The sequence below is a fragment of the Plecotus auritus genome (genome assembly GCF_963455305.1).
Source record: "Plecotus auritus genome assembly, chromosome: 6".
NCBI classification, from domain to species: domain Eukaryota; kingdom Metazoa; phylum Chordata; class Mammalia; order Chiroptera; family Vespertilionidae; genus Plecotus; species Plecotus auritus.
In genome coordinates, this window is record NC_137773.1 from 25074652 (window position 1) to 25087814 (window position 13163).

Sequence of the window (13163 nt, forward strand, 5' to 3'; positions counted from 1 at the left end):
ACCTGTACGAAATGTTCGGATGTCTTTTCAACATAACCCTTAATCAGGCATTCTCAAACTATGGCCCGCGGGCAACATGTGGCCCGCTGAGGACATTTATCCAGCCCGCCAGGTGCCGCTGCCTGTCCTGCTTAGCAGCCGACTCGTCCCGGGCCCACAGTGCGCATAGGAATTTGTTCATAGTTTTTTTTTTTAAACTATAGTCCGGCCCTCCAACGGTCTGAGGGACAGTGAACTGGCCCCCTGTTTAAAAAGTTTGAGGACCCCTGCGTAGTCCCACCTGACTTGGAAGATGCACCACGAAGAGTATTGCTAGCTGTTAACAATTCAGTTCTTGAACCTGTGTGGTGAGCTACTTAGCTTTACAGCCTTTACCTGTGGCTATATTGAGGCACCCTGGAAAATAAAAGGTAAGACAATAGAACTACATATTTTTATTGAAGAAAAAGAATCATCAGAGAATCTCCTTGAGGTGGAGATTATCCCAGGGGTAGATAAGAACTTGGAGAGTGATTGAAGAGGAAGACATTCAAAACAAAGAGCTTCCTTTAAAAAGGAATTGGAAAGGAGTCATTTCCAAGGAAATATTTACCACAGGGAAATGAAACTAAATAGGTGGTCGGAGACTTCGAAGTAGAATAAAACAAAGATCAGATGCATATATGCATGTAAATGTATATGCATACATGTTTATATTCTCCACAGCCTGTGGCTATAATGTGTCAGGCATTGGTGTCCGAGGGAACTGTGCAACCTTAGCTTTGACACGTCTATTGATTCCCTACAGGTTACAGTCTCAACGTGCTTTTTTCTATAAGATTATAAGAGGAGCAGGGTTGCTTTTAATTAATTATACTTGAGGTGTTTGTAATGTAGAGTTCAGCTCTTTCCTTTCTATGGAAAAATTATTTTTTCTTTCTGACCTATTTTTAAAAAGGAGTTACATCTGTTATAATTCCAAGGTACCTTTCTTTCATTCTTTTCAATCAAGTAACCTTTTCTAATGCATCCTAATGTGATATTGATTGGAGGTCTGAGTTTTCTTTGGTTTGCCCTCAGTAATGCTACTTTAATGGGAGGAGACTAGATAGACTCTGGATGAATTTCCCTGGAGTTTCCAACTTGTATGCCCTCTTTACCTGCTCCAAGAGGGAGGGCTAGGGGAAGGACTGAAGGGTTTGTTACTTTGTTGTGTTATTCTGGTCTGTCATGTCTGGCTCAAATTTTTCAAAAGCTGCAAGTGAGAGAGAGTTCAGATCAGAATTTTAAAAGCATGTTGTGAGAAAGAATGCCAAGGACGAATATCTGCTTTTCGCTGTGCGTCATCAAGTGCACATGTTTTTGAAAAATCCTTTCAGAGTATGAAGAAGGTGTCCTTTTCAAAATGCTAAGGGGTTGGTAACTGTGTAAGCAGTGTGCATAGCTTTGTGAATAAGCATGAGGTCTAAAATGAATGAGCGTGTGCGTTAACATGTGTTACTTCAAGGCATTACTTCCACGTGTTACTTTCTTCAGGAATGGAATTCATTAGAATTTGGTTAACATTGCCTTGAGTTTTCAACATGAGGTTAAGATTATTTAATAGCACTATGAATATGAAGTCATGTATGACTATCTCTGATTCCCCAAGGTGCTCCCGTGAGAAATAATACTTTAATATGTGGCCGCAGGTTGGTATGAAAGGAGCCTGTCATCCATCCTTTTATTTATTAAAGTATTCACTGAGCACTCACTATGTGCCGGGTGCTATACTCTGCACTGGGGATGCAAAGGTGTAGAACATAGACCTGGTCTCTTTCAGTAAGAGACTCATGGCCTGTTGTTGGGGACACAGAACAACAGGCAATTATAATGAAGTGTGAGAAGTTCTGTGCTGGGGAAAGTACAAGGGACTGTGAAATGATCTAAGAGGCTCAGAGGAGGGCTCATGAAGGAGATGGCTAAGCCGAGACCTGGATGAGCAGGAGGATGCAAGTCAATGATAAATGAAAAGTGTGCTAGGCAGAGAGAATGGTACAGTCCACAGGTAATGACAGTCCTACCTGAGTTAGTAGTTAGGTGACTTCAGGAAAAAGTCTAGCTTGAAGATTTGGTTTTCTTATCTTCCTGTGGGGGATGGTGGGTAGTGATAATGGTGATGGCATAGATGGTGGGTAGTGATAATGGTGATGGCATAGATGGTGGTGGTGGTGGTGGTGGAGGAGGAAAAAGAGATAAATATAGCAGTTCATACTTAATGCATACTTATTATGTGCCACGTTTAAGTATACTAAGTACTTTCCATGCATTCATTACTGAGAGTTTTACAGTAATCTTATGAGGTAGCTACCATTATTATCTCTGTTTTACAGATGTAAAAAGGTTAAGTGGCTTGTTCAAAGCCAACCTGCTAGTAAGTGGAAAAGCCAGGATTCAAAAACAGGAGTTGACTCTAGAGCCTGCATTTTCCACCATTACTATGCTCTGAATAATCTAACTTTTTCATAGGGCTGATACAAAGGTGAGCAATCTCACCTGCAAGAGTCTTTGAAACTGCACGGAACTCTGTCCTGTCACTGTGCGCATTGAGCTGAGGCACAAATCATGTGCTTGGTAGCAAGCCTGAAACAAAAGTAAAAATGGTTTCAGCCATCGATGGGCTGCCAGTACTTGCCTTGTTACCAACTCCTCGACTTCTGTGGCTCAGCACATTAGAAGTAAAAGTGACATTCCTGGGGACATTTTTTGAAGCAACAGAGTATTAAATGACATGGACTATGGATTTGCTCCCAAATGGCAATTGCTATGTTAGAAAGTCCTCTGACATTTCTGAGATTGTTCATCTCTGTTGAACATTCCCTGACTGCTTAGCACAGAACAAAAGGGAGGCTTGGCAAGTACCCTTTCCCAGCCCTCCCCCACAACCCCGCCCCAAGAATCTTGGCTTCCAATGTGGATAATACAAAGCCTCAAATGGACTTAAAATTCTGGACTATCCAGTTTACCTGTACATATCTATAATCTCTATCCTGTCTCCACCTTTTCTTTTTACCAAATAGACTCTGTTCCTGTCACCTCACTGTTTCTGACAGTCCCCAGCATGCTCCTTGCATTTATTGGCCCACTAATCAGCCAGTGTGTTGTGAATTTAGGTCTGCCTTTGCTAGTATCCCACAAGCAGGTTCGTATTGATGGCCAGTGCATTACCACCATTGGGAATAATTGAGACAGTTGCGAGAGGAGAGGCCATTGCTTACTCTCTGTGCACAAAAAGCATGACTCCACTACAAAGGGAATGGCAGTGGGACAATAGGGAGATCTGCAAACGAAAGTAATGGATTCTTCTGCATCATAATTCAGTTCTGGAGCCTAATTGTTAGTTTGTTTAAGTACCACTTGAGACCTGATTAGGTGGGGGGTGGAGGGGGACTCTCTTTGGAGGCTGGATTTGAGCTAGTGTGAAAGGCAGGACTGTGTAATTCAGATATACTAGTGAAATGCAAACAGTTGCATGTAATAATGGTCACTAATGACCCTGCAATCAAACTATGACTTGTTAGGTTAAAAAAAAAGATGTAATTAGTTTATTTGCTCAGGAACATAAACAGAAGAATTTATCAATCTGCTGATTGTTCCACTGGAAACTGGAGACTGTAGGCTGCAGTATTCATCTTGAGCTGTGACACCTTGGGGGCTGCCATCATCAGTTGCTGAGATTCTCCCAGCTTGTCCACTAACCTGTCATAAGTGCGGTCTTCATCAAAAGGGGACCAAGAGGATACTGGTGCCCTTTCTCTCTGGCTTTTCCTCTTGATAAGCAAGACTCTGCAATTTTAATTTTTCTTCTTCCACCCTACTCTGGTCTTATGCTTCAACTGGCTAATATTCTCGAAGTATCACCATTCAGTCAGCACATATGTAACATAATTATTGAGGGCCAGTTATGCTCCAAACTCTCTCCTAGGCCTTAAGGGTCATAAGGATTATCAAGCAAGTCTTGATTCAGTCTTTGCTAAAATTTACGCTCTCACAATAGATGTTTTTAAAATGTTCTCTCCCACTAACTGCTCCTTATATTACTTATCACAAAACCAAGTGAAAAATCTCTTGGCATGGCAAGGCCAGTGTGGCTCAGTGGTTGCAAGCTCCATCCCCAGTAGAGGGTATGCAGGTGGCAGCCATCAATGATTCTCTCTCATCACTGATATTTCTGTCTCTCCCTCTCTCTTCCTCTCTCAAATCAATTATATATATATATATATATATATATATATATATATATATATATATATATCTTAGCATGAAACATATACTCTCCTGAGACATGCATCTTAGAAAACAAGGCACTTTGATTCTTTGGGGTACATCAGAACTGGCAGTAGAGATTTTGAGAGATTATTGTGACTTTTTAGGAAAGATATACCTGTGTTTTGCCTAGTCTTTTATTGAATTTGAGGGAGTAGATATATTTAAATCCTTATGGCAGACCATGACATTAGAACATAAAATCCTTTACTCCTTCACCAAGTGAAAATGTTGTGATTTGATACCACAGAGCGATGATGCTACAGGTTATCCTGGTGGGGCATTCAGATCACTTAAGCTCATGCTGAAACAATGAGCATGATTTCACTCACACAGAACAGGACTTCTTTCCTTCTCAGCACTAATCACACACTTCTGTAATTCACTAATCTGAAATGCCTATTAATCGGTATTGGCTTTTTCTTCCACTTGAGAGTAAGTGCCTTGTGTCTCTTGGTCAGCATGTATCCCAAGGTCTAACAGTGCCTGGCGTGTAATAAATATGCTCAGTAATGTTTGTTGAATGAAATGCAAGCACACTGATTAGAGCTTGAAAACCAATAGTAGCATTTGGGATTATTGTGAAATAAAGCAAAATTACTTGATAACGGTGATCTTAAGGATTAGGTCTCGTAGATGGTCAGCACCATAGCTGGCTTCCTCTGGGTAGTTTTTTTTTCATGTCCCCTTCCATATAATATCTATTTCTATGCATTAATAGCCCGTATGACAAAAGGGATCTCCTGGTTCTTTGGAAAATACTAATGCCTAGCAGTGATCTTTTTTCTACTTATCACAAGGGTGACCAATCAAATTTCTGGTGTGAAATGACATATTCTTCTGAATCCAAAGAAGTTCAATGTTTGGGGAAAACCTTGACAATAGTGTGGGTAGATGGTGCAGTAATTTTGCATTCATTTATTCAATAGATATATATTGGGTACTTCCTGTGTGCCAGGCATGGGGTTAGGTGCCAGGAATATAGAGTAACAAAGCCCTCAGGGAAAATACATTCATCAAAGAATAATAAAGATAAATGTACAATTGTGACTGTGACAGGCACCGTGGAGGAAGAGTTTGTGGTGATTTGGGGGTGTGTAAGAGGATTGGACCTGAAAAGCTTCCCTGAAGGGGTGACTGGGCTAAATCAGGAAGTCGTGGGAGAAGGTGATGGAAGGCTGACCCCGGCAGAGAGAACTGTGTGTACAGGGCCCTATAGTATTAGCAGCAGAGAGAGAGTGTGTGTTCAGAGGAGTAAAAGGTGGCCGGTGTGACTTGAGTTCCCACAGGATGGGCATTAGATGGAAGCCACACCTTGCAGAGCCTTGAGGAGGATATATGAGGCCTTTATTGCTTTGTATCTGAGGAGTAAAGGGAAACTGTTAAAATGTTTAAATATGAGGGCAAAATGAAGAGCAGCGACCAAATTTGTTTTCTAAAATGATCAGTCTGGCTACAGTGTGAAGAACAGACTGGAAATGATCCAGAATAGATTGAAGGAGACAAGTGGTTTATTCATAGGAAACTGACAGAGCCGACATAACATATGCCCATGTGAGGCAGTCCCCAGATAAAGCACTTACCCTTGCAAGAGATTCAAGATGAGTTCCTCCATGGTATAATAGAGACCTCTTCAAATGTCCTCCGTGTCATGCACACACACTTACCCAGACATAAATTAGCATCATTAATGCAGAGTGTCACGTTCCAGCCCGGTTCCCCTTCCAGCCAGTGTGTCACTTTAGCACCTTCTCCTTTGTGCTTTCCCCTTTGCCTTCAAAGGCTGCTCTCGGGTCTCATTTTCCTCCCCAGAAGTGTGTGATTGGTTTTTCTGCCATGCGATTAGAGTGATCCCCCACTTAGAGTCTAATCGGCCATGGATGGCTTGGTGCCTGTGCGTCAGGAACTTGGAGAATGTATTAAGACATCGTCCAGGGTGGAAGCTCTGTTTTGACAATGATTATGCCTATTATCTATTTTAATAAATGTAAATTGCTGCAGAGAAACAAGCCATTTGATGCCACTTGAATCCTTTTCAGGGAAGCCTGAATCCTTTCTGCGTGGCTTAGATGTATTACTGTCATTTTCCCTTCACAGAGTTGAATCAACACACTTAAATCAGACCTTTGTGAAGGCATCCTCTTGTGTGGTTGCCCATATAAACTGTTGGGATTTTAGTCTTTGAGATCCATGTTTGGTAACATTTGCACGTTTTTCTGTAGTCCCTTCAAGAATTAAAATTATTGGGAAAACTCAACGGAAAGTCAACATGTGCATTTTATATGCTAAGCACTAACCTTGGGATACAGCAGTGAATAAGGCAGTAATGCTACCTTTTTAGAAGTTTACAGTCATGTCTTGCTATTTGAGTGGGAAATTTAAAATACAAGTACTTAAACTTCGGAAGCGGGGCGGGGGTGTTGGGGGGAGCGGTATGGGAGTCAGGAGTCCTCATGATACCCTTTGGAAATTTGATGAAAGCTGAGGCTCCTTCTATAGGGGAAAAAATGCTAAAAACGCCATAATCATACAAAGCCATGTCATTTAGGAGAGATCATATGTTCCCATGAAGTTCATCCCTCAATGGCTGATCAAGCATTTCTAATCGAAAGTTAAGGTGAACAGATATGCAGAACATAACTGAGGCGTGAATATGCAGTACTTTAAAGGGAGGGTATTGTATTCCATGCCAAGGAAGGAGTGTGGTGTTCTGCCTTCAGAATGATGTGGGTAGGGGATACGGATGAAGCCCTGTCTCAGAGGGCTCACCTCTGAAGCTTTTCCAGTCCAAATAGGTTTAGAATTTTTAAAAGCTTTCTAACATCAAACCTCTTCAGTACTAATCTGATCTGATTCCATTTCTGGCTAGTAAGAGGGGCAGCTCCGGCTTCTGGGTTGTGATTACCTCTTGCCCAAAGGGAAGTTTGGGGGATTTTCATAATTAAGAAAATGCAAAAAGAAAATGCATTTCACTTGGGCTTTTTCTTCTTCTTTTCTCCTTCCTTCCTTCCTTCCTTCCTTCCTTCCTTCCTTCCTTCCTTCCTTCCTTCCTTCCTCCCTTCCTCCCTCCCTCCCTCTCTCTCTCTCTCTCTCTCTCCCTCCCTTCCTTTTTCTCTCTCTCCCTTCCTTCTAGCCGTCAGTTGGATTGAACAGCTCCTTTAAAAATTCTACAGTGATATCAAAACCAATTATTTTTACCCAGGAGTAGTTAATGCTGCCTTTTGGGTGAGGTGGAACCCAGGTAGAATTGGTACCACTGAATAATTAAGGAGTTGAGAGAGGGTTATATGCATTCAGAAAGAGCAGGCATTACCGAAGCTGGCTTCTGCTTTGAGTTTGGGTGCATTTGAACTTTATGTGTAAGGAGAAAAATGACCTTGAATAGTCCTCCCTAACCTTCAGAAGTCTCATCTCAAATCCACTTTTCAAAAAAAAAAAAAAAAAAAGTTGCCTTGACAATGTCATCTCTTCTAAATCCCTGTATTAGAGACTTTAGTTCATAATTTAATGCTTAATACAGTAGCATATTGACCACTATTATTTAATGCATGTCTGTCTTATTTCTTTTCCTAGTTGTGACCTCCCTAAGAACAGACATTACATGTCCCCCACTAGAGAGTAAGCTCCATCAATCAAGTCAGGGACATATTTGTTTCTTTTATTGCTAATCCCATCACAATGTCTCACACATTACAGGCAATCCATAGATAATTTTAAATGAGCAGTTCTAATATTTCAGAATCATTTATAGCTCTGATTGTTATGCTTACATATACCATACCTGCTGGTAATTGACAAGAAAACCAATTTGTTTTTGTTTTGCATTAAACCAAGTTGGAGTCAAAGTAGGACTATTTGAAGCGGTAGTCTCTGAGGCTGTGTCTTAGTATCTGGTTGTCAGAGTTGATGGAACCCCCAGAACTTGGGGTACTTGGGAAGTGTATAGATTTACGGAACTGTTGGCTTTATTTTTAGTTATGTACTGGAGCTGTACTTTTAACCACAAGTTAACTCAAAGCAGAGATTAATTTAGTTACTCCGAAGATAAAAGAAACTGTCAAGCAATGACTGTGGGCTAGGCACTGAGTGTTATATTTTTACATTATCTCATTTAATGATCATAAGAGCCCTGAAAATAGTAATGTATATTCTTCCTTTAGATATAGAAACAGGTTCAGAGAGGTAACTAACCTTAAGCTCTGTGAAGGCAAAGTGCCTGGCACTGAGGAGTCATTCACTTAACTATTTGTTGAATTAAGTTTATCCAAGTGGACTCCATCAGACAGCAGTTGATCAAGGCTAAGTTTGAACCTGAAGCCGTTGGTACTTGAAACCCATTCTCTTTCCACCACCGCCTCTACTCTAAATAGAAATTGATGTAGAGAAAAAAAATGTACCAACATTCTTAGCTTTCATTTTAGCTCTTTGCTCTTTCAGCTCAAGCTACACAAGACTCAAGTTTTCAACATATGGCCCCAAACATCATTTTCCTCTGTGCTCTTTGCCCAGAGATGATGCTAAAGATAAACTTGACTTCCTGGCAACAGCTCAGAACAATTGTGTTAGAACACGCTCTTCCTGGTACCCTAAGAAAGCAAAAATAAACATTTGGAAAGAAGGGTGAATAAAGTTGAAGAAATGATGACACTATTTGCATTTTATTCTCTTTCTCCTCCCACACCCCCATCTCCCCACTGGGGTGGTAGGTTAGTGGCTGTCCAAACACAGCCAAAACTCTGCAAGTCAGAACTTTATCATGTTTTATCATTGTGGTTTGCTGATTTTTAAAAAATTAAAATATAGTTGGCATACAATATTAAATTAGTTTCAGGTGTACAACATAGTGATTCAGCATTTATTTACCTTATGATGTGATCACTAAGTCAAAACAAAACAAAACAAAAACAGACTCATAGAAGCAGAGAACAAACTGATGCAGACTTGTTTTTAACGGAGTCCTGGCTCTCCAAGTTACTCATGACCATTTAGCATCGTCAGCAGATTTAAGAAGTCTTTTCCCTAGACTATAGTAAAAATGAGACAATATTCAATTTTATAGGGTCCCTCCCACCCTCTGATAGACAGAACACCAGAAGATTATTCCACATACTGGCTAATTGCAATTGTTTGCATCTTTGAACTTCCTAGAAATGTGCTATCCAATAAGGTCACCACACAAGTGGCTAACTGAAATGTGGCTAATTCACTTGAGATGTGCTTAAGTGTAAAATACACACCAAATTTCAAAGACTTTACAAAAAATGTAAAATGTGTTTTAATATTGATTACATGTAAAATGTAAAATAATGAAAAGATAAAATTAATAAAAGGTAATATTAACTTTATCTTTTTAAAATTTTTAATGTGGCTATGAGAAAATTTTAAATTATATAAGTAGCTCACATTTTATTTTTACTGGACAGTGGTGTCCTTGAACTTCCCTGTGCCACTTCATAGCCACATCATTTTCCTCTCCCTTCCACCATATGACTCTCTAACATATTATATTTGTCATATGAATTATATTTGCTGCTAAATTATAAACTCTAGGATACTAATTACCATTATTATTGATGCTATTTGTTGTCATGTACATCACACCAAGTCCTCAACACATATTTGTTGGATAGTTGGATGGATAGGTGGATAGATATATGGATGGGTGGATAGATGAGTAGATGGAGTGAATGGTTATGAGCTATATTCTGAGGTCTTGTGAACTTCGGAAGAACATGGTCTGCTAATGTCTTTGAGGTAGAAGGCAAAGTCAATGACTATGAATTGTCAAAAAGTCCATTTCACCAATCCCATGAGAGAGGCTAATGAGTATGTCCTACATCTGTGTCTGAAGCTTTCTCTGTGACCTATGGCAATGACTTATCTCTACAAGGAACAGTTCTCGGAGTTGCACAAATGTTTTTATTTTGCAAATGACAGAGATATGACTGTCACTCATTAGGCAAAGGAAGAATCCAGAAATGAGAGAGCAGCAGCCTCTAAACTTTAGAGTCTAAAGGATTCATCTCAGATCAGCAGGCAACCAGCACTCCTAGGAGTTCAGCTTGACTTGACAAGATATGGGTGGAGTCCCGTTAGCTGGAGTTTGGGTGTATTCTCTCATTCTGACTCAGCATCTTAAACAAAGGACATCAGAAAATAAATGCCCTCCTTGCCATGGATCCTGATCCTGTAATCGTGACACAATACCTTTGTGTAAGCTACTTGCCAGCACATCACTATCATATTGTTATAGATGGGCCTTTCTTAACTGCATTAGCCAGACACATTTCCCAGAGAAGAGCCTTGAGAAGTTTGTGGTGGGCCACAGCCAAAGTACACATTGTAAGTGATTTTACGGGAGTTCATACTTCACCTGGGTGAGGGGTATGTGTGTGGGGAAGATGCAGAGTTCTCGAAGTCTTACAAACTTGAGGAAAAGGGATATGAGCAGTGGACATTCCACCCCAGGTTTAGTGTGGGCAGTTGACTGTAAACCTGCCTCGTGAGGGTGGGGCCCAGGCACAATCACCTGCTGACATGGGCTTGGTTTTAGCTCATAAAGTGGTAGCCTGTGAACTCCATCTCTGAAACTTCTATTTGACTTGCCCACATTTCAAAATTTTCTGTAAGTTTCTTGATAGATTCTTGAAGGAACATTTTAATGTTATTTTCTCGCCAAAAATATGAAAAAAATATACTAAATTGAATTGTTTTAGTCATTGAATTTTTTCTGCCAGAGTATAACTACAAATGAGCAAATAGATTCTTACAAAATTCTTGAGATCACCTTTTATCTTGATTTCTAAAATCCAGTTTGTGGTCACTCATTAAAGAGTTTGACCTTTCTGAAAAATCATAAAGGTGTATGAATTTTCATATGGAAAGTGCAGTCAGTAGTACAACACCAATTAGTGGTCTGAGCCTAGATAATGAGTGAAACATGAATAATAGGGATGTTAGTTGAGTTGACACAAGTGAAATATTTATAGCTAAACCAAAACAAAAATGGTTTTAAATAATTTAATTGACCAAAGGCATGTAAAATACTAATTAAGACACTTGGCCCTTCACTCAAAGATAACTAATTCTAAATTCTTGTTTCTGCCAGTAATTAGTTATAACCTTAGTCCAATCACCCACCCTAACAAAATGTCAATGTTCTCATCTGTATAAAACATGAATAATAATGGGACTTACCTCTATATAGAGTTATTATGAGAACAAAATGGATTATGTATGTAAAACACTTAAGACCTTGCACTAGTACATTGCCCTCAATAAATGTTAGCTATTTCTATTATTAGAAGACAAATAATTTACCATGTTTAACAAGTATCCTTTTTAAAATTCTGGATATCATATATTATATTTTACCAAGGAAATCATTAGGCGATTGGTTAATGTAACCAAAAATTAAGTAAGAGCATTTCACCAGGGCTATTTTAAAGCCACATTAGCTAAAACCCTGGGATGTGTATAGAAATGGCAGTCATTTCTTAATCTTAAAGAAATGAACTGATTCATATAATGAGTCATCTCTAATTTCTCTGCAATAATATGTGAAAATAAATACAGTTCTGCACATTGAATAGTGTTTGGTTCTTTGGACGTTGCCTATTGATTGTTAGGAGGCAAAGGGATCGATATTAATGCATGTTTGACGTTGTCAGCTGTGCTGCTGGGGGGAGGAGATATGAACAGAGAGACAGACAGACAAGATACACAGACACACACACATACAAGCACATTCACACAGAGCTTGTGGTCCATCTCATTACTTCCCGTTCATCAGAGCTTAATATGAAAATGCCCAGGGAGAATGGCGACTGTTTCAACATGTCATTCCCTCTGTCTTCAATGGGACAAGGAGGTATCTAACTTCAGGGCTTTCAAAGGTTATGAAATCCTGACATCTCACCTATTGTGGAAAATGCCATGTTTTCATTGTCAGTGTTCAGACTGTCTGGGGGAATTTGGGAGGACCGTACAGACAGGTTTTATTTCAAGGTAGCCTAAGAACTTTGCTTACTTAGATCCTTGCATATACTCTTGCTGTGATTACTGGATGGCTTAAAGATGACAATGAAAATATTAGCTAGTTGTTAAACATTCCATGAGAAGGAAAGTAGCAAAAAAATCTCTCTGCCACTTACAACTATAGATAAAAACACCTTTCTAGAATGTGCTCATTCAAAGTCCTACATGGTACACATGCTGTAAGGTGTTCTGTTTGAGGATGAGCTTGATACACTGGTGTTGAAAGCATTTTAAAGTGATGAGCTAATGTGGACATTTCAGAAACGATAATGCCAGAAACGAGGTAAGACTCGAAAGCAGCCTAGGAAGTATCTGCTGGGAGTATCTGGAAATGTTTTAAGTAGTTGGCTCTCCGATTTTAACAAAAGTATGACAATGAGAATGAATGTGCCTCCTCTGCCTAGTTTGCAGAGTGTGTGTGATGCATGCACCTCAATTACCTGTGAAATGATGGCATGGTAGTAAGTCACCCGATGACCTTGGCGACAACGAATATGGAAGCTGGGATAGAGAAGATATAATTGGTTAACTGTGATACAAGCAGCCTGGCTAACCAAGCTGGAACAAGAGTGAGCTAGTAATGTTTGTTACGGTTTAGGCACTGTGCTGGTTGCATTTAAGTGTCACTCAACCTTATTGAGTGGATATAATCATAATAGCTAATTTGCATACAGGAGTTAGTTAGCCTGTGTCAGTTAGTGTATTAAGTATCTGACCTAAATTATCTAATTTAGTTCTGTCATTCCTATAATGTAGATATGATTAGCTCCATTTTATAGATGAGGAAACAGAGAACTGTTGATCAGTCTCCCATCCCGTGTACAACCCGGATCTTTCTAACT

At 39.7% G+C, this 13163-nt stretch overlaps 1 protein-coding gene across 3 annotated transcripts in view; it reads left to right on the forward strand.

The window, feature by feature from the left end:
- The window catches only part of PPP2R2B (protein phosphatase 2 regulatory subunit Bbeta), a 342634-nt gene that overhangs the window by 136748 nt on the left and 192723 nt on the right, over positions 1–13163 (forward strand). The gene's annotated exons all lie outside the window — the stretch shown is intronic.